A 23,582-nucleotide genomic window follows, 5' to 3' on the forward strand; every position below is an offset into this window, starting at 1 on the left:
TTCGGTGCATCCAGAGTGCTCTCCGCAGACTGCAGCGATAATCAGTAACCATCACGACTTGCTAGTACATACATAACGGCAATGCATTAGTAGAATCACAAGTATGTTCATACATGGGGAATGTAGCGCATCTGCTTCGCCTGCTTGGTCTGGTGAGAAGAAATCGTGTCCGCAGCGGCGCAACCGAGACATTTTCAGGCTCCGGCGGCTTGTTCCTCAAGGCGAGGATCGGTGTGCGGTTATTGAGCAGCTTCTCCACGAGAAGCCTCCGGTAGGCCTCCTTGGACGGGAAAGCCGCCATGGTCGCAACGTTCTCCTTGTCCTTCTTGGTCTCCGTGAGTAGGTAGTGCGCGACGTCCATGTCCATCGCTGACGGGTCCGGTATGAACCTGTCTCCCTGCACACACAAAAGGGGAAAAAATCCTGTCATGCCATTCCATCGAACAACTTCTGCACTCGCGCATCTGCAAGATTTCGGATCTGGGAACTCACGTAGCACGGGTTGCGCGTGGCGGTGCTCAGGCGGGATCCTGCCTCCAGGAACAGCGGGCGTTGCACGGTAGTGTTGTTCTTCCCGGAATAAATCGAATGGGAGCCTGCAACAATCCGCCGACGAGCTCTTCCCGGCCGCGCCCATCCCGCCGGACGCGGCCGTCGTCCAGCGCCACCGCCGTGCTACCTTGATCGTTCTCATCAGCCAAGGCCGAAGCTCCATCGGTAGTGTTGTTCTTCTCGGAATAAATCGAATGGGAGCCTGCATCAATCCGCCGACGAGCTCTTCCCGGCCGCGCCCTTCCCGTCGGACGCGGCCGTCGCCCAGCGCCGCCGCCGCGCTACCTTGATCGTTCTCATCAGCCAAGCCTAGAGCTCCATCGGTAGGTCTTGGCTCGCTTCCTCCCTATATGCTTGCCCTGGGTGGTACGACGTCATTCTAGATAGTAGGAGGATATATTGATTGATTGCATACCAGGGCAAGAAAAGACACATACGAGGGAATTAAACATCATGTAATTAATTTGTATTGATTGAGAATCGTTTTGATTGATTCCTTCCATAAATCACATGCGGGAAGTGGGAAGGAGCAAAAAAGTGTGGGACGACATAGATGCCGCGAGATTAGATTTGATGGCTAGGATGGTTCCAATGACGACAACCAAAGTGCATTGAGTGTCAAACGACCAACTTCCATTTAATAGTAAAGATGATATTTAAAACCTTATCTTTTTGGATGCATATATCGGTGATACACATATATTTTGCGAGACATCATTACTTCATCCATGAGTGCTTAATATCACATTAGATTTGTACATGGAGGAGATCTCCATCCATATCTTTTTAATTTGTTTTTGACCCCCAAATAAATGACCATTATTATGACCTATGTCTTCGTATGTTTCCTTTGAAGTTCTATATATAGGGGATGTGTTTATAGAAAAATCACATTTTATTTTGGATGCTCCATGATGTCTATACTTAGTTTGTCCTATCTTGTCCTTCTCACCATTTCAATCCTCGTTTGCAAAACTGAATCATGCCAACATTGTCACTGTTATCACCAGATTTTGGACAAATCCAGAGGTGGGCCGTAAGGGAGATGGGTTTGGAAGACTACACGTGGAAGATCTCTGAAGCGGCCTTGCACGAAGAATTTGGGCTAGTTTGCCCGTGTATCTTTAATTATAGTAGGTTATGTTTTAGATCAAGATTAGAGTTTGTATCGTGCACGGTGGGATATTCCCACGTTAGAAAGTCCCCTGGACTATAAATATGTATCTAGGTTTTATGGAATAAACAACAACTCACGTTCAACCCAAAACAAACCAATCTCGGCGCATCGCCAACTCCTTCATCTCGAGGGTTTCAATCAGGTAAGCGACATGCTGCCTAGATCGCATCTTGCGATCTAGGCAGCACAAGCTCCACGTTGTTCATGCGTTGCTCGTACTGAAGCGTCTTTGATGGCGAGCAACGTAGTTATCATAGATGTGTTAGGGTTAGCATAGTTCTTCGTATAACATGCTTACGTAGTGCAACCCTTGCATGTCTAGCCGCCCTCACGCCTATCTCAGGTGTGGGGGCGGCACCCTGCTTGTTCATCATCTAGTAGATCTGATCCGTTACGATTGCTCCTTGTTCTGCAAGGATTAGTTTAATATCTGCAATAGTTGGGCCTTACAAAGGGGGGGAGGATCCAGCGGCACGTAGGGTGGCGTTCGCAAGTCCTAAACAGGATGTTCCGAGGATCAACGTCATGTTGGTTTTTAGGCCCTGTTTAGGATCGGCTTATGAGCACCGTGCGTGGCCGCGAGGCCCAACCTGGAGTAAGATGATCCGATTATGCGGTGAAAACCCTAAATCGTCATAGATCTCATTAGCTATATTTTGATCAAGCAGGATCACCAAGTATTCATGCACCCCGTACGAATCATTGGTGAATCGGCTCTTTGAGCCGATTCACAGGATAACCTGAGAGCCGATCGAGGCTCGTATTTAATGTTTACGTGTATGCCATGCAGGAACTAAGCGAGGCATCCCCATCACCTTCCTGACCAGGTATAGGTCAGGTGGCACGCCCTTGCACTTCGCATCGCCGCGTGTGACCAGAAGAGCATTGCGGGCCGTCGCTCGGAGGGGTCTCAGCCAGCCGCAGCTCTAGGCTCTTCCCGGCTCTACTGTGTTGACAGGCCGCTGCCCGCCGGTGGGTTTTGGCAGGCAACACATTCTGGCACGCCCGGTGGGACAATCGTCTACATCAACCACATCGCCATCTGCATCTGAGATGGCGGCGGACGGCACGCCAGTCACCTACGAGGAGCTGCCTGCCGAGCTCAAAAAGAAATATGACGAGATCAAGGTCACCCTCGAAGCCGACCTCATCGGCTCTTTCCAGAGAACCCGTTCCCATGGCATTAGATGGAAGGGATTCTCACCGCAAGGTGCACTCGATGGGATAGATATCTCTGCCCCGTCGGAGGAACGCACCAGGGGCCTACGGCAGGAGATCAACTACTTGGTGGCTCACTCACTACACCGCCACTCTGAAAACTTGGTCAACGTGTTGGAGCGTCTTGCTCTGCGCGTGATCCAGGAGATCATGAGCCACCAGTACTCGCCGTCAGGACCAGCTCTCGGGACGCATCAAGGAGAGTTGCCGCTCCAGTCCCGTCCACCGCTGCCATATGCGTTGGCAGCACCACCTGAAGTGCCGGCTACGCCGGCATTCGTCGTCTACAAGATTGGTGGTGATCCTAGTGACTACCAGTTCTTGACCGAGGCGCCTAAGGAGATTCCTCAAGGATACGCGTGCACGTATGTGCCAGATTGTGGCAACTGGGCACTCTCAAACCAGGCCACAACATCAGGGACTCCGGCGAAAACAGGAGAAACGTCAGCGACAGAGCTTGAAAGCAGACGTGGCTAACTAAGTACGCCACCCCGACGAAACTCCCGAGCCCAGCTCCTGCAGTTGGCTCAGAGCTGGAAAAGCAAGCATGGCTGGCTAAGTACGCCACCCCGGCGAATCTTCAGAGTGCAACTTCTGCAGCCAGCACAGCGGATCAGATCAGTACCATACTGAGAGACCAGTTCGGCATGGTGCCGAAAAGAAGGGCAATCGGCTATTCCAAGCCGTACCCCGACGAGTACGAGATGATCCCGCTGCCACCTAAATATCGGCTCCCCGACTTCTCCAAATTCGGTGGATCGGATGGCTCCAGCTCCATCGAGCACGTCGGCCGATATTTGGCGCAACTAGGACCGGCTTCAGTGTCGGATCAGCTACGTGTGAGGCTCTTTTCACAGTCCCTCACAGGATCGGCTTTTGGATGGTACACCTCTCTGCCAGCAAACTCCATCCGAGTCTTGGAAGCAATTGGAAGAACAATTCCATACGCAATACCATTCGAAGCTTCCGAGTCTAGCATTGCCGATCTAGCACAACTACGTCGAAGCGCGGAGAAACGGTGACGAGTACATCCAGCGCTTCAGGAATCTTAGGAACCGATGTTATTCGGTTCGTATAACTGAAAAGGAAGCGGTCGAGTTGGCGGTAGCTGGCCTTGCAACACAGCTCAAGGACATGGCCTCCCAAGCGAGAATATCCCTCGCCGGCGCACATGGTTCAGAAACTATCGGCATATGAACAGCGCCACCCGGACCTGTACCAAGACAAGTTCAAGCGTGCGGTAGTCCTGGTCGATGCGAGAGGAAGACGAAGTTCCTGCGGGAGACCAAGAAGTAGCGAGTGGCTGAGTGGACTCGGGGAGGAGCCCCCGTGTCCCGCAAATGGGTAAAGCCACCGGGGCCGCCCGGGGATTTGATTTTGACGTGACCAAGACTGAACAAATCTTCGACCTCCTGCTCAAGGAGAAACAGTTGACGATTCCTGAAGGTCTCAAGTTCCCCATGGCGCAAGAGCTAAACGGAAAGCCGTACTGCAAATTCCACAACTCGCTCTCCCATGCCACCAACGACTGCAGGGTGTGGCGTCAGCACATCCAAGCGGCGATAGAGAAGGGGCGTTTAATTTTCAACCAGTACGCCATGAAGGTCGACACCCAACCCTTCCCCGCCGTTAACATGGTGGAAGTCACCTACCCTGAGGGTTGCCAGCCAGGTCCCACGTTCAGCATCAACATGGTAGGACCTGGGAACCACTCTGGCAAAGATGGAGATGAGGGCAGCTGCTCTCATAGCAAGGACACAGAGGGGGCCGCTCCACGCGATCGGCTCCATCATGATGGCAAGCGCTACGTCACAGAGGGGGAAGTGAAGAATATAAGATATCAACGACCTCTCTCTGATCACCTCCTCAACAAATATGTGAGTCAGTATGACCAACACCGACGGTCCAACTATGATGATGAAGGAGATCGTCTGGCTAGAGAAGCCAGAAGACATCGTCGGCAGGATCGCGATGAGGAGGAGCACAAGCGCCGTGCCACGGACAAGTCAAGGGAGCAAGATGACAACGCCAGACACTGGGACTGCCCTTTCTTCAGGCACTGCTGGGATTCAGGAATGAGCCGATTGCCCACAATCGGCAATTGCCCAGAATGCAACAAGAAGAAGATGGAGGCAGCCAACGTGTCTGTGTTCGAGCGCTTAGGGCCTCTCCCGCCACAAAGCAAACGCGCTGAGTCAACTCGTTGGGCAGATCTTGAGGATTCCGAGGACGAGGGACCAGAAGAAGAAAACGGGTACCACCAACCAAGGTGGTGCCCTGACGGACTCAGCCGTTCACAAAAACGCAGGGTTCAGCGGTTGCGCGGCCTGGAGGAAGCCGAAAGGTTATACTTGCACACGCTAAGGAAGGCACGACCTGATCTGGCTGCAAAGGTTCAGCGAGCCCTGGATGAAGAGGGTCGTCCACGGAGAATGGAGTGGCGTCCCAAGCAAAAGAAAGCCGATGATGAAACATCGGCTGGCACAAACATGGTGCTCATCTTGCCGACAGAGCTTAGTGCTCCACGATTATACGATGCGCTCAAGGTGGACAACAGCAGGCGCATCAAGTCAGAGGTTGGGTTGGTTTTATCCAGCCTAACCGAGTAGCAAGATTAAACCAATGAGCAAACCGGGCGAGGCTGATCCTTGTGATCGGCCCCAAAAATTTATGGAGGGACATTACAAAACCTTCATCGAGCAAACAATGTGTAGGCCGATTCCAGCAATCGGCCAAAGTTATCTTCTGCACATATTCTGTTTGTGGTCAGCAACGATCTACTGGGCAGCGGCCGCGTCGGCAGATGAAAGTCAGCATGAATCTTTGCGAAGCCGATGTGCAAGTGCAGTGCCCTGATTAACCATGAAAGCCGATATCTGCAGTCATTTGGTAGATTCGGCTCGGGGGGCATATAGTCAGATAAACATGTGCAAACTTGCATGCAGTGGAACATTGGGGGCCGATTAAGGAGAAAAATCGGCCAAATAAAAAAAAAAATTCGCACGAAGCAAAGCCGATGCGCGGCCATTGACTCTAGTACAGACCAAGACCTACTGGCTATCGCAAGATGTGCTCAAGGCTCACGTTTTCGCTAGGATGGTTTTCAGTTTGGTGTTTCATCTACAACATCGGCGTTCAGTGGAGGGGAGCTGATCGATGACATGTGCATCCTCGCCGGTATTCTCGCCTTGATTAAGGCTCGGGGGGCGGCTCACCCTAGAAAGATCTTTGCCCTGAAGAGCCGATCTGGCCAGAATCGGCTGGTTCTGTGTTCTAACTGAGAAGCCGGTGGTAGATCGTCCCGAAAGTTCTTGGCCCTGGGGACCCAATTTGGTTGGAATCGGCTGGTTCTACATCACAGTTACCCTGAAGAGTGGTGCTTTTGGTATAGGAGTGCCAGTCTCACCATCCAAGCTGATTCAGCGACAGTCCCAGGGTCCTTTTGAAGCTTATCAGGAACCAATGCGTTGCCAACAGTCATTGAGCTTTGTTTGAGTTGACAGCCGACGAAGTCAGAAGAGGTGAGGCTCGGGGGGCAGCAAGCTTGGTGGATGCTCTGTTCAGGAGGTGATGGGGATACCATCGGCTAGACCTTTATGGCGACCTTCTTCACAAAATAATGAGCGTTCAAGGAAGATTAGTTGGTCTGGTTGGAAGAATTCAAAGGCGTTCCGGGAGACTCTATTTTGCCCACCAGATCTCAAGATCATCAGTGAAGAATCGATGGATAGTAAAATGTGGAGGCCGGTACACGAAATCGGCCAGTAAAAAAGTTTTTGAAACAGCCGCTGCACAGACATCGACTTTAGAGTTGCAAATGTTGTGGTCAGATATCAAGTTGCAGTCTGAATCGAGGAGTGTTTGCTTGGATATCTATCCGATTTGGGATTTAAGTTCGGCCTTATGGGCGTGTGAGGGTGAAAAGCCGATACGTTGCTATTGGTTCTTGGTGCAGTGACCTGTTTTGGCAGTCGGAGGATTCGATTTTGAACCAATGGAGAATCACATTGAAAGGACAATTTTCATTGATTCGAAGAGGGATTTTTACAAGGAAGAGCCGATGGCTCTCAAAAGATCATCCGATGCCTAATGCACTACTACTACTAGCCCTATGCTACTCCCTGATCTAAGGGCCGTCGCCGCCCTCGTCGTCGCCATCGTGGCTGCCGTTGGCGCTGCTGCCGGTAGGCTCCTCGTCGCTGTTGATGAAGCCACCGGTAGGGGCTTCATCTTCCTCGTCATCGTCGTCGTCATCCGACCAGGCCCAGCCACGGAAGCGCTTGGCCGGCGGGTATCCCGCGGAGGAGGAGTCGTCTTCCGACTCCTCCGCCTCTTCTTCCTCCTCGTCGGAGGAGAGGACTGCCTCCCATGGGAAGTGGTCGTCGTCGCCCGCCGGTACCAGCTTCCCGTCGACGAGGAACTGGAGGTCCTCCTCCCCTTCGGTGAGGGGTTCGTCGTCTTCCGATTCGAGGGAGAAGTCCCAGTCCCGCGCGTCCCAATACTCTGGGGCACGGGCCTCGTAGATGGCCATCAGATTGACCTCCTGCTCGGGCTCGCTGGAGGAGGAGGACTGGAAGGACAGGCTGGAGGAGGAAGAGGAATCCATGGCGGGCCAAGAAGGGTTTTTTGTTTGCCGAAGGCTACTGCGGAACAGGAGGATGAAGAAGCAAACCGCTCGACGCGGTTAAAAATAAAGGGGACGGGGAGGTTTAATGCTGTGGTGATTTCCGAGGAGGTGGTGCCAAAACTGTCAAATCGTGCAGAGAAGTTGGGAAGGTAAATTGTCATGATGAAAACTGCTGCGACGGTTTTGCTCTGCCACGACATGACCCGACGAAAGAGAAGCGTAATGATTTTGGAAATGTCATTTCCAAAACCAGGGGGGCATGTGTTATCACCAGATTTTGGACAAATCCAGAGGTGGGCCGTAAGGGAGATGGGTTTGGAAGACTACACGTGGAAGATCTCTGAAGCGGCCTTGCACGAAGAATTTGGGCTAGTTTGCCCGTGTATCTTTAATTATAGTAGGTTATGTTTTAGATCAACATTAGAGTTTGTATCGTGCACGGTGGGATATTCCCACGTTAGAAAGTCCCCTAGACTATAAATATGTATCTAGGTTTTATGGAATAAACAACAACTCACGTTCAACCCAAAACAAACCAATCTCGGTGCATCGCCAACTCCTTCATCTCGAGGGTTTCAATCAGGTAAGCGACATGCTGCCTAGATCGCATCTTGCGATCTAGGCAGCACAAGCTCCACGTTGTTCATGCGTTGCTCGTACTGAAGCGTCTTTGATGGCGAGCAACGTAGTTATCATAGATGTGTTAGGGTTAGCATAGTTCTTCGTATAACATGCTTACGTAGTGCAACCCTTGCATGTCTAGCCGCCCTCACGCCTATCTCAGGTGTGGGGGCGGCACCCTGCTTGTTCATCATCTAGTAGATCTGATCCGTTACGATTGCTCCTTGTTCTGCAAGGATTAGTTTAATATCTGCAATAGTTAGGCCTTACAAAGGGGGGGAGGATCCAGCGGCACGTAGGGTGGCGTTCGCAAGTCCTAAACAGGATGTTCCGAGGATCAACGTCATGTTGGTTTTTAGGCCCTGTTTAGGATCGGCTTATGAGCACCGTGCGTGGCCGCGAGGCCCAACCTGGAGTAGGATGATCCGATTATGCGGTGAAAACCCTAAATCGTCATAGATCTCATTAGCTATATTTTGATCAAGCAGGATCACCAAGTATTCGTGCACCCCGTACGAATCATGGGTGAATCGGCTCTTTGAGCCGATTCACAGGATAACCTGAGAGCCGATCGAGGCTCGTATTTAATGTTTACGTGTATGCCATGCAGGAACTAAGCGAGGCATCCCCATCACCTTCCTGACCAGGTATAGGTCAGGTGGCACGCCCTTGCACTTCGCATCGCCGCGTGTGACCAGAAGAGCATTGCGGGCCGTCGCTCGGAGGGGTCTCAGCCAGCCGCAGCTCTAGGCTCTTCCCGGCTCTACTGTGTTGACAGGCCGCTGCCCACCGGTGGGTTTTGGCAGGCAACAGTCACATGACTGAGGAGGTAAGTGCAAGCTATGCTGAAATTTTGTCCATCTCGTACTCTCCTATTAAAAAACATTGTGTGCATAAGAGTTGTGTAATTTCATTGCGTTGAGGAAAGTTCTCATATTTTAGATAAATTAGTATGTATTTTTAAGTGATACATCTTATGCTACTTTCGATGTGGCTTGTAGATTACATTTTTGTGACATGAATAGGGACTTTCATATAGTACGGTGAACAATAGGAAACAATACTTAAGATGGTTATTTCGATCTTTTCAGGCATTAACTGGAGAAACCTTTGCATCAAAAGGTGGTCGTAGTGACGTGTTCTATGTGAGTTTCACTTTTGGAGCAAAATTCATTATGCAGAAGATTGTTTTCTTATGAAATTGACGTAAAAGGCTAACATATTGTGCACCATTAACTAAAATCTCATTAAAATTGTTTACAATTGTAGAATTTATAGTTTACTATGAGTTCATAGAAGAAGCATCTATTACTAATTCATGAATTTCTGTCATATACAAGTAAAGAATCATTATCTTGTAGATCAAAAATACATATATAAAATATTTATTTGCTTGCCTCATAAAATTTGTTCTATAAGCACGTTGTGGCTCGATGTTTAGTTTTACCTGTCATTAGGGGACCATCATAATCAAGAAAATTTATAATTTGCATGAGGATGTGTCATACTATGTGAAAAGGCAACAAACTTTGGAGTAGTTATGAAGAACTTGGACACTATTTTTATTTAAAAATATGAAAAACATTCTAGATGTATGCTCTCATGCAATGTTAAACATGTGGATCTCAACAATTGGAGACAAAAGGAAAAATGCGTGAAAGGCCAATAAGGTGTGGGTTGCAAACCTTCCTAACGGTAGAAGAGGAAATAGTATTTTCTTGCCATTTTCATATGATGGTTCATTTTATTATCGGTACCATGCAAAAGTAGATTTAGTTGGATGAGGCAATGAACCAGGTGAGATTACATGGTACGGGAGGAAGTGACATACAAAGGGCACACACTGTTTATGAAGAGACAATTGAGAATAAAACAACCATTATGATCAAAATGATTTTTTTTTGTAATCTGTAGCAACTCAATGGCATTCAACTAGTACAAGTAATGAAGCATGATCTTGTAAGTCAAAAATACAGAAAACAAAAAATAGTTTTTGCCTCATCTATTAAATAGATGAGGTAGAACCAAATGTTTGTGGGCCAAATAACCGGGCTGGGCCCATATAGATTCCAAAAAGTGCCATGCCTGTTAAGATTTATGGTGGTATGGATCTTTCATTGAAACATTGACATGTTAGATCCAAAATCTAAGTCAAGCTCCTAGGCTATGTGGGATCCAATGTAGTTTGATTCTTCAAAACATTATATGATGAGAACTTTTGTTATAGATATCAATGTCACATTACATGGATGTCACACTATTCCATTAATGGCGCTTAACTTTTACCATCTGAATTTTGTATAAAATTCATAATTCAAACTACAATGACGATTATGTGACCAACTTTAATTATACTACCAAAATAAATTCCTTCAATATATTCGATTTCGTAAGTTTTCTAATTTTATTTTTATTCAGTTATACTACCAGAATAAATTCCTTCAATATATCCAATTATTTAAGTTTTCCAAGTCTATTTTTATTTAATTATACTACCAAAATAAATTCCTTCAATATATTAGAATACTAATGAATGGTCTACAACTTTATACATTTTTTGTATGCATATAACAAACAAACAAAATAAGGCGTATTTTTTGGAACATTCTAATGTGAAAAAGCTTTCATATTTAATACATCATTTGATCATTTGAGAATTAATTTGTTTAACATATCATCTCCCTTCTCTTTTCGAATTTGTGTGCATATTAAATTCTCATGCGTATATGATATGCTTAAATATATTTTAGTTGGGATTATGTTACCACCAAAGAAGTTGAGATTTTTCATATTTCTCACGTCATTCCTTCATAGACTTATTTAGTTTGAAATATTTATGAGAAATTACTATCAACATTGAATCCTTGTGTGGAACCGATATCCTTCCATATACTTTCCGTTGTAGTATGGTACTAAATAAATGATTCTTACATTAACCATATCCTTGGCATGCATATATATTATTTTTTATCAAACTCATATTGAATATTATTATATTATGAACATCGTTCGTCACATCTATGAATGCTTTGGATCATATCCATTTCTTACATGTAAAGATCTATATCCACAACTTTTTTTATTGTGATCGCCAAATAAAAGAACCTTACAATGATATATATGTCTCTGTATGTTTCATAAGTTATCTCTTTATGTAAGATCTGTTTAAAGAAAAAAATATTTTATGTTACATGATGTTAAGACTTAATTTGTTATATTTAATTATTGTTACATTGCAATTTTCCTTCACAAAAATTAAGCATATGTAAATAGCATCTCACGACTCAGGAGGTAAGTGAAAACTTTGTTGAAATTCCATCAAGTTGTTACATTCCTACTCGAACTACAGCAAACATAATATTTGTGTGCTTTCCTCGCATTGCTATGAATTATACAATTCAAGGTAGATTATATGCATCAAGAGTGACATATTATGGTCCTTTGAATGGGGTTTTGAGATTATATTTTGCTGAAAGGAATAGAAACTTCAATGTAGAAGGGTGTAAATGGGGATAATTATTGAGGATGGTTTCTTTCTCTTTTCAGGAATCAACAAGACATGCATACGCATCAGAAGGTGTGACATGTACTACGTGAGTTTTAATATTAGAAACATTTTTTATTTAAGAGATTAATTACTTATAAATTTGGCTTACATGGCTAACATATTGTCCATATTCTTCATTAAAATCTTATTGTAATCTTAAGATTGAAACATTGGTTGTTTAGTACGAGTTAACAAGACTAGCTGTTAGATTTATTTTATGATTTTCTATTCTTTACAAGTAAAGAATTATCTTGCAGGTTGATAATACATACATCAAACATTTTTTTTTTGCTTCATCCTTTCGAATATATGTAGAAAAAAGTGCTATACATAAACATTTGGAATGGTTTATAGATATTCGTGTGAAATACGAAATTAAGTCACAAACTTTGAAGCAAGCTTATATTAGACCAATTTGGCACCACTTATTTTCCAACTTCTCTTCCATAAATAGATTTTGGTACCTGGTATATGACTTATGGTACCACCGCTCAACTGCGAGCAGAAGCTAGTTATGTTCCACCAGCCTTTTAGAGTTTTCGTGGGTTCGTATGCCAATGTTGTGTTTCATTCTAGGAGTGGATCTTCATACTACTCATATTCTTATTTGTTTGGAGGATGAAGTTGGTCAATATACCACCTCATTATTCATTGCTAGTATGCTGTTAACATACTAATGACAATTTTGTGTCATCCCACCACTTCCAAAGATAACCATATGACACACCTCCCAGTTTCAGATGGGTTTCGTGAATCCAAGTAAACCTTTAATACATATAGCGTGGGCCTTCCACACAATAATAATAATATCTCACACCTTTATTTTACACTTTATTTTTTAACTTGATATATATACCTTCTAAGTCGGCATAAATTTCTTTTTTTCCTATTCCTGGAAGAGAACATGAAAAGTTTGGGGAACTAATACAAAATTTATTGGATGCACTGAAAATAAACAATAAGTATTTCTAATAACTACAAGTTGGAGTTTCGACATATAGTACTTGCAATACATACACGTCTAACTTTTTTTACCACTTTGCAGGCTGCAGCACATGCATCATTTCCAGAAAAGCCCTACAATGAATACTACGGATTTGTTGCAACCATAGATGTGTATGGGTATAATATAACTAAGGGACAAATGAGCACATCTTCGATTTACATTTCTAATGTTGGAAATTGGTCAAAAGAAAGCTTCAATTCTATTATGGTTGGCTGGATGGTAACTAATTCTTTCTGACATGCAAAAAACATTTATAGTTAAGAAGTTGCAAGATACCATAAATGGCCATATAAATTACTATAACTAGTTCATTTTTTGAGACTCTGGAAATGGTAATTCCTTTTCCTTTTTTTCAAGAACTATGAACTGCTATGTTATATCTAAAAAACATCTTATACTTTTCATAATATCAATAATGTTGGCTTTCCGTACTCCACCATGCACCTATTGCTTTTTATTTCACTATCCTATATTCCTCCCAAGCTAAAAATATCGCAATCCCGCCTCGGTTGTGTCCCATATATCTAACCACAAATGTCTCATTGGCCTTTCCATGCATCCTTCTATTCACTTCCATCATTATTGATGCCCACAAATAATTTTTGCATCATATTCCTCAAGTTTAGTTGCCAAACCTCGTCAACAACTACTACTACTATTTAAAATCAATCAAGTTATGTGAATCAATTGGATTTTTTTATATAAAGGTTGTAATGGACCAAGCTAAAGTGGGTAGTTGTTAACCCCACATTTTGGTCTTTGGTCCTAAAACACCACATTTATAAAGTGGAGTTGTGATCCCGTGCAGAAGCACAAGACAAAGATATATGCATGTTAATACCTAACTACCAAATCTAAAGGGGTGAGTTAAGGTGGTTAGAAGTTATTCACTACTACCGGCCGCCGCTGATGTGGACATACCCAAATGGGTACCTCTCGTGACCATACCCGGTGCGGTCCAACCAAGGGCCCATGAAAGGATTGATCAGCCCAAGAGAAGCTGGGCTACACAAAGCACGCGAAGGCCCATGGACCTGGCGTGTGCAACAAAGACTAAGGTTGACTAAGGAAACTCCTACCTTGTGACCTAACTGGACACTGTAACCCGAGACATGGCTTCGCATATAAAAGCCATGCACAAGGGACAATACCCAAGAAAACCCTAGTTACGCTAGACCAATCTCATCGTAGCCATCTCGGTGATCTCTGTGACCCCATCGATAATACAAGCAGACAAGCAACATGTAGCGGTGCGGAGAGGTGAACCATCACCCCATTTATTCCACTATCCCTGGAAAAGAGGAAGTTACTACACAGCGTGCCCCGATTTTTGCGCACGCTGTGCCGACAAATCGGTCCCTGCTAGTCAGACTTCTGACAAAGGCCCACAAGCGTCATGTCCCATCGACCACTCAGGGAAGCACTCGAGTGCGCCATGATGTCATTCCTGGCGTCATGTCATAACTTCTCCAGCAGGAGTTGACAAGAAAATGGGCCATGCCCACAAGCGCCAACTCCATTAAATCCTCCAACATGAGTCGATAAGGAAAGGGCTGCACCCAGAACTTGGCTCGAGTTTCTCCTTGAGTTCTACAACTTGAATCTATGCACATCTGTAAGCACCTGCTCATAGAACCGTGGGCTACTCCCATTGGGAGTGCTGGTCGCGCACCTGATAAGAAAAATAACTTCACTTGTCGATTGCTTCCGCAACATCGATTTTTGCCTTATGTTTGGCTGTATTGAACTTCTGTTATCACCAGATTTTGGACAAATCCAGAGGTGGGCCGTAAGAGAGATGGGCTTGGAAGACTACACGTGGAAGATCTCTGAAGCGGCCTTGCACGGAGAATTTGGGCTAGTTTGCCCGTGTATCTTTAATTATAGTAGATTATGTTCTAGATCAAGATTAGAGTTTGTATCGTGCACGGTGGGATATTCCCACGTTAGAAAGTCCGCTGGACTATAAATATGTATCTAGGGTTTATGGAATAAACAACAACTCACGTTCAACCCAAAACAAACCAATCTCGGCGCATCGCCAACTCCTTCATCTCGAGGGTTTCAATCAGGTAAGCGACATGCTGCCTAGATCGCATCTTGCGATCTAGGCAGCACAAGCTCCACGTTGTTCATGCGTTGCTCGTACTTGAAGCGTCTTTGATGGCGAGCAACGTAGTTATCATAGATGTGTTAGGGTTAGCATAGCTCTTCGTATAACATGCTTACGTAGTGCAACCCTTGCATGTCTAGCCGCCCTCACGCCTATCTCGGGTGTGGGGGCGGCACCTGCTTGTTCATCATCTAGTAGATCTGATCCGTTACGATTGCTCCTTGTTACTGCAAGGATTAGTTTAATATCTGCAATAGTTAGGCCTTACAAAGGGGGAGGATCCAGCGGCACGTAGGGTGGCGTTCGCAAGTCCTAAACGGGATGTTCCGAGGATCAACGTCATGTTGGTTTTTAGGCCCTGTTTAGGATCGGCTTATGAGCACCGTGCGTGGCCGCGAGGCCCAACTCGGAGTAGGATGATCCGATTATGCGGTGAAAACCCTAAATCGTCGTAGATCTCATTAGCTATATTTTGATCAAGCAGGATCACCAAGTATTCGTGCACCCCGTACGAATCATGGGTGAATCGGCTCTTTGAGCCGATTCACAGGATAACCTGAGAGCCGATCGAGGCTCGTATTTAATGTTTACGTGTATGCCATGCAGGGAACTAAGCGAGGCATCCCCATCACCTTCCTGACCAGGTATAGGTCAGGTGGCACGCCCTTGCACTTCGCATCGCCGCGTGTGACCGAGAAGAGCATTGCGGGCCGTCGCTCGGAGGGGTTTCAGCCAGCCGCAGCTCTAGGCTCTTCCCGGCTCTACTGTGTTGACGGGCCGCTGCCCGCCGGTGGGTTTTGGCGAGGCAACACATTCCGGCACGCCCGGTGGGACAATCGTCTACATCAACCACATCGCCATCTGCATCCGAGATGGCGGCGGACGGCACGCCCGGTCACCTACGAGGAGCTGCTCGCCGAGCTCAAGAAGAAATATGACGAGATCAAGGTCACCCTCGAAGCCGACCTCATCGGCTCTTTTCGAAGAACCCGTTCCCATGGCATCGGATGGAAGGGATTCTCACCGCAAGGTGCACTCGATGGGATAGATCTCTCGCCCCGTCGGAGGAACGCACCATGGGCCTACGGCGAGGAGATCAACTACTTGGTGGCTCACTCACTACACCGCCACTGCGAAAACTTGGTCAACGTGTTGGAGCGTCTTGCTCGCGCATGATCCGGGAGATCATGAGCCACCGGTACTCGCCGTCGGGACCAGCTCTCGGGACGCATCAAGGAGAGTTGCCGCTCCGGTCCCGTCCACCGCTGCCATATGCGTTGGCGGCACCACCGAAGTGCCGGCTACACCGGCATTCGTCGTCTACAAGATTGGTGGTGATCCTAGTGACTACCGAGTTCTTGACCGAGGCGCCTAAGGAGATCCCTCAAGGATACGCGTGCACGTATATGCCGGATTGTGGCAGCTGGGCACTCTCAAACCAGGCCACAACATCGGGGACTCCGGCGAAAACGAGGAGAAACGTCGGCGACGAGCTTGAAAGCGAGACGTGGCTAACTAAGTACGCCACCCCGACGAAACTCCCGAGCCCAGCTCCTGCGGTTGGCTCGGAGCTGGAAAAGCAAGCATGGCTGGCTAAGTACGCCACCCCGGCGAATCTTCGAGTGCAACTACGCAGCCAGCACGGCGGATCGGATCGGTACCATGCGAGAGACCGGTTCGGCATGGTGCCGAAAAGAAGGGCAATCGGCTTTTCCAAGCCGTACCCCGACGAGTACGAGATGATCCCGCTGCCACCTAAATATCGGCTCCCCGACTTCTCCAAATTCGGTGGATCGGATGGCTCCGGCTCCATCGAGCACGTCGGCCGATATTTGGCGCAACTAGGACCGGCTTCGGTGTCGGATCAGCTACGTGTGAGGCTCTTTTCACGGTCCCTCACGGGATCGGCTTTTGGATGGTACACCTCTCTGCCGGCAAACTCCATCCGAGTCTTGGAAGCAATTGGAAGAACAATTCCATACGCAATACCATTCAGAAGCTTCCGAGTCTAGCATTGCCGATCTAGCACAACTACGTCGAAGCGCGGAGAAACGGTGACGAGTACATCCAGCGCTTCAGGAATCTTAGGAACCGATGTTATTCGGTTCGTATAAGCTGAAAAGGAAGCGATCGAGTTGGCGGTAGCTGGCCTTGCAACACAGCTCAAGGACATGGCCTCCCAAGCAGATTATCCCTCGCCGGCGCACATGGTTCGAAACTATCGGCATATGAACAGCGCCACCCAGACCTGTACCAAGACAAGTTCAAGCGTGCAGTAGTCCTGGTCGATGCAGAGGAAGACGAAGTTCCTGTGGGAGACCAAGAAGTAGCAGTGGCTGAGTGGACTCGGGGAGGAGCCCCCGTGTCCTGCAAATGGGTAAAGCCACCAGGGCCGCCCAGGGGATTTGATTTTGACGTGACCAAGACTGAACAAATCTTCGACCTCCTGCTCAAGGAGAAACAGTTGACGATTCCTGAAGGTCTCAAGTTCCCCACGGCGCAAGAGCTAAACGGAAAGCCGTACTGCAAATTCCACAACTCGCTCTCCCATGCCACCAACGACTGCAGGGTGTGGCGTCAGCACATCCAAGCGGCGATAGAGAAGGGGCGTTTAATTTTCAACCAGTACGCCATGAAGGTCGACACCCAACCCTTCCCCGCCGTTAACATGGTGGAAGTCACCTACCACGAGGGTTGCCGGCCAGGTCCCACGTTCGGCATCAACATGGTAGGACTTGGGAACCACTCGGCAAAGATGGAGATGAGGGCAGCTGCTCTCATAGCAAGGACACGAGAGGAGGCCGCTCCACGCGATCGGCTCCATCATGATGGCAAGCGCTACGTCACGAGAGGAGAAGTGAAGAACATAAGATATCAACGACCTCTCTCCGATCACCTCCTCAACAAATATGTGAGTCGGTATGACCAACGCCGACGGTCCAACTATGATGATGAAGGAGATCGTCGGCTAGAGAAGCCGGAAGACATCGTCGGCGGGATCGCGATGAGGAGGAGCACGAGCGCCGTGCCACGGACAAGTCAAGGGAGCAAGATGACAACGCCGGACATCGGGACTGCCCTTTCTTCGGACACCTGCTGGGATTCGGGAATGAGCCGATTGCCCACAATCGGCAATTGCCCAGAATGCAACAAGAAGAAGAAGGAGGCAGCCAACGTGTCTGTGTTCGAGCGCTTAGGGCCTCTCCCGCCACAAAGCAAACGCGCTGAGTCAACTCGTTGGGCAGATCTTGAGGATTCCGAGGACGAGGGACCAGAAGAAGAAAACAGGTACCACCGTCCAAGGTGGTGCCCTGACGGACTCAGCCGTTCACAAAAACGCAGGGTTCAGCGGTTGCGCGGCCTGGAGGAAGCCGAAAGGTTATACTTGCACACGCTAAGGAAGGCACGACCTGATCTGGCTGCAAAGGTTCGGCGAGCCCTGGATGAAGAGGGTCGTCCACGGAGAATGGAGTGGCGTCCCAAGCAAAAGAAAGCCGATGATGAAACATCGGCTGGCACAAACATGGTGCTCGTCTTGCCGACAGAGCTTAGTGCTCCACGATTATACGATGCACTCAAGGAGGACGACAGCAGGCGCATCAAGTCAGAGGTTGGGTTGGTTTTATCCAGCCTAACCAAGTAGCAAGATTAAACCAATGAGCAAACCGTGCGAGGCTGATCCTTGTGATCGGCCCCAAAAAATTTATGGAGGGACATTACAAAACCTTCATCGAACAAGCAATGTGGAGGCCGATTCCAGCAATCGGCCAAAGTTATCTTCTGCACATATTCTGTTTGTGGTCGGCAACGATCTACTGGGCAGCGGCCGCGTCGGCAGATGAAAGTCAGCATGAATCTTTGCGAAGCCGATGTGCAAGTGCAGTGCCCTGATTAACCATGAAAGCCGATATCTGCAGTCATTTGGCAGATTCGGCTCGGGGGGCATATAGTCAGATGAACATATGCAAATAAAACATGTGCAGACATGCGTGCAGTGGAATATTGGGGGCCGATTCATTCTAAAAAATCGGCCAAATAAAAAAAAAACAAAAAAAAACAAAAGGTTTAGCCGATGCAGATACGTGGCCATCGACTCAAGAGGAACAGCTGTTATGAGCAGAAAGGGTCAATAGAGCAGGAAGTGAGTCACGAAGAGAGATTCTAATGGAAGAGCTCCCCAGTTGAGTGGCTTGATGACTTCGGTTCTCTCTTCAAGAACCTCTGGTTTCTTTTTTACGAGTAATGTGCGGATCGGGTTAAGGATGGGATGCATTAGATCCACCACGGGGAAGGAGCCGATCTGACCTGCAAGGCGCGAAAAGTAGACTGAAGAAGCTCGGGGGGCAGCTCACCCTGAAGGTTCTCTGCTCTGGAGAGCCGATTTTGCTGAAATTGGCTGGTTCCGCATCATGACTTGGGAACCGATGGCGACACATTTGGTTAGTCCACTGGTATGCTCGCCTTGATAGAGGCTCGGGGGGCAACTAATGGCGCAGAACTTCCATTCTTAAGAAGTCGATTGAGATTTGATCGGGCTGAAAAACCCAGTGGTAACGACTTCAGGAGCAAGTCGTGTCGGCAGTGGTTCTGGGGCTCTCGTGAGAACGTCGATCTGCCTAGTTGTCCGCCAGAGCTCAAAGGGATGGGACATTGAGATACCGGTGCGTTGTCATCGGCTCGTTGGGCATTGGCTAAGTAACGATCGGCGGGGTCAGCAGAAGAGGGAATCGGCTCAATTAAACTCCGAAGAAATCGGCAAAATCAAATTGGGGAAAAGTTCTTCATTAATAAACCAGATTTCTTACATAGAAGAGCTGATTGCTCTCAAAAGGGAGTACTAAGGGGATACATTGCCCCGTCTACTGTTGCTGATCCTATTCTAGAGGTCCTATTCTACGGGCCGTCACTGCCCTCGTCGTCACCATCGTCAGCGCTGTCGGCGCTGCTCCCGGCGGGCTCGTCGTCGCTGCTGTAGCGGCCGCCGGCAGGACCTTCGTTGTCTTCGTCCTCCACGTCGTCGTCGTCGTCGTCGCTATCATAATCACTGAGATTCCCTGGCCAGGGGCAATGGCGCTTGGCCGGCGGCTCATCGGAGGGGCTGTCATCGTCATCCTCCTCCTCCTCTTCCTCCTCCTTCACCTCGGAGGAGGTAAAGTCATCCCAGGAGAAGCGATCGTCATCGCTCTCCTCCTCCGATTCCCCGTTGGCGAGGAAGCGGAGGTCGCTCTCCCGTCCGTCGAGGACTGGTCGTCCTCGGACCGGATGGAGAAGTCATGGTCGACTCCTCCCCGGCCTCAATGGCGCGGCGGATGTTGGCCGCATGAACCTCTTGTGGGCTCGGTGCGGCATCGGCTCGGGAGAAGAGGACTCGAAGGAAAGTCCCGACGAGGCGAGAGGAAGAAGAAGACATGGTGCGCAGAAGGGTTTTTTGGGGTGCCGATGGCTGGAACAGAGGAAGGAGATAAAGATAACTAATCAGTCGGCACGGTTAAATAATGAGAAACCTGGTGGGAATTACTGCCATTATAGTTTCCGAAGGGGTAATGTCAGAGCTGTCAAATTTTGCAGAGAAGCTGAGAGGACAGGGCATAATGATGACGAATGCTGCAAATGGCTCTGATCTGCCACGACATGACCCTTCGAAAGGAAAGCATAATGATTTTGGAAATGTTATTTCCAAAACCAGGGGGGCATGTGTTATCACCAGATTTTGGACAAATCCAGAGGTGGGCCGTAAGAGAGATGGGCTTGGAAGACTACACGTGGAAGATCTCTGAAGCGGCCTTGCACGGAGAATTTGGGCTAGTTTGCCCGTGTATCTTTAATTATAGTAGATTATGTTCTAGATCAAGATTAGAGTTTGTATCGTGCACGGTGGGATATTCCCACGTTAGAAAGTCCGCTGGACTATAAATATGTATCTAGGGTTTATGGAATAAACAACAACTCACGTTCAACCCAAAACAAACCAATCTCGGCGCATCGCCAACTCCTTCATCTCGAGGGTTTCAATCAGGTAAGCGACATGCTGCCTAGATCGCATCTTGCGATCTAGGCAGCACAAGCTCCACGTTGTTCATGCGTTGCTCGTACTGAAGCGTCTTTGATGGCGAGCAACGTAGTTATCATAGATGTGTTAGGGTTAGCATAGCTCTTCGTATAACATGCTTACGTAGTGCAACCCTTGCATGTCTAGCCGCCCTCACGCCTATCTCAGGTGTGGGGGCGGCACCCTGCTTGTTCATCATCTAGTAGATCTGATCCGTTACGATTGCTCCTTGTTCTGCAAGGATTAGTTTAATATCCGCAATAGTTAGGCCTTACAAAGGGGGGGAGGATCCAGCGGCACGTAGGGTGGCGTTCGCAAGTCCTAAACAGGATGTTCCGAGGATCAACGTCATGTTGGTTTTTAGGCCCTGTTTAGGATCGGCTTATGAGCACCGTGCGTGGCCGCGAGGCCCAACCTGGAGTAGGATGATCCGATTATGCGGTGAAAACCCTAAATCGTCGTAGATCTCATTAGCTATATTTTGATCAAGCGGGATCACCAAGTATTCGTGCACCCCGTACGAATCATGGGTGAATCGGCTCTTTGAGCCGATTCACGGGATAACTCGAGAGCCGATCGAGGCTCGTATTTAATGTTTACGTGTATGCCATGCGGGAACTAAGCGAGGCATCCCCATCACCTTCCCGACCAGGTATAGGTCAGGTGGCACGCCCTGCACTTCGCATCGCCGCGTGTGACCAGAAGAGCATTGCGGGCCGTCGCTCGGAGGGGTCTCAGCCAGCCGCAGCTCTAGGCTCTTCCCGGCTCTACTGTGTTGACAGGCCGCTGCCCGCCGGTGGGTTTTGGCAGGCAACACATTCACACAACAACCTATATGATGTCGAGTATGGAGTCCATAAATCCTCAATTTCCCAGATCGCATCCGTTGTGAGATTGAATCTGGATGCTACATCTACGACGTAAAGATAATCCCTTTAGATATTATCTATTGACCAGTTACTCGCCTCCGCAATGCTCTACCGAGTTAACTACCGTGCCTATGGCATGATGAAAAATCCCGACGGATGCGTTAGGTACTCTTTACATAAGTAGGAGCTCGATTCGCTAAGGCCTCCATGCCACGAGTCGAGTTATGCCTAGAATATACCGGGCTCGAGTCCGGGGACTCGAGTTTGAGTAGATTGCGTAGTTTTTTTTCCCAAGAGCAATTAACCGTTCCCGATCCATCAGATGTACCAGGAACGTTAATCGATATCCCTATGGCTTTAGAAACACATTACATGTGAGCCTGATGCACTTCCAAGTCCACAACATCACCTTATAAATTTGTTGGCTCTAGACGATGCTCATAACGGTTTGAGTCTCTACGCGATTCTTCAACTCCCCTACACACTCAGGGGCTACTGATGTAGACATACCCAAACGGACACCTCTCGTGACCATAACCGGTGCGGTCCAAGCAAGGGCCCACATAAGGATTGATCAGCCCAAGAGAAGCTGGGCTACACAAAGCACCCGAAGCCCCATGGACATGGCATGTGCAACAAACACTAAGCTTGACTAAGGAAACTCCTACCTTGTAACCTAACTAGACACAATAATTTGAGACCTTGCTTCGCATATAAATTCCAGGAGGGGCCGCCAGGCACAAGGAACGATACCCAACAAAATCCTAGTTACGCTAGACCAATCTCACCATAGCCATCTCAGCGATCTTTGTAACCACGTCGATAATACAAGCAGACAAGCATCACGTAGGGTTTCTCCTTCAGAGGCCTCAAGCTGGGTAAAACTCGCCTCGTTCCTTGTGTGTTGTGCTTATACACCATCGAAACCACCAACATGCTTTTTCCCCAAAACTCAAGTCCATCATGTATGGGCATTGGTGTGGTTACCCCACGTCAACCGCCGAGGGTTGTTCCGGTGAGGCTATTGGACGCTACTACCCCATAAAACTACACCATACCTTCACCAAGTTGACACTAGTCTGTCACTTTCATCATATATGTTAATTTGTCTCCCATCTATTGAAAGTGTTCTAATCACGATGTTATGTACTAGTGACATGTAAGCCAAACATTTTTTTCCAACATAATCACCTTAGTTAGCACCTAGAGTATCGATAGTCCATTCCACTTCGATATCACATAGCAATGGATTCTAGTTGAATTCTTCTTAGCATACATAGCCTGATTGGCTCCCACCTAGAATTATATGCTCACACCATAGCCCATGCACCTTTTCTTCATGTTAGAATAACACTTTTTTAATGAGTTATATGTTGGGAAGAACACGAGAAGTTTATTTGAAGCTACCATCTATTGTTGTAAGTCGGTGGCATTAAGAAGTTCCAAAATTTGTAAGACATAATTCAGTCAACCATTAAAACCAGGAATCTAATTATTTATCATACTACAATGAAGCATCCATTTGCAGTGGTGATTCGAGGAACTGATAAATTCCAATTGCACAAAATAAAATCATTCTTTCCAGTAACATTCTAGAGTTTGCTAACTGTTTATATTTTCTTTTTTATATTGTAGGTTTCTCCTGAGAGATATGGTGATACATATACTCACTTCTACACTCGTTGGACTGTATCTTTCCTTATTTCTTTGTATTATCTAACTTTTCAGCTTCCATTTAATGACATTACCTGATTATACTTCTAAATAGAATGGATATGGAAGGAGGGGTGCTACAACATGGAT

This window comes from Lolium rigidum, unplaced genomic scaffold (assembly GCF_022539505.1).
Source record: "Lolium rigidum isolate FL_2022 unplaced genomic scaffold, APGP_CSIRO_Lrig_0.1 contig_7894_1, whole genome shotgun sequence".
In the NCBI taxonomy this organism is placed as follows: Eukaryota; Viridiplantae; Streptophyta; class Magnoliopsida; order Poales; family Poaceae; genus Lolium; species Lolium rigidum.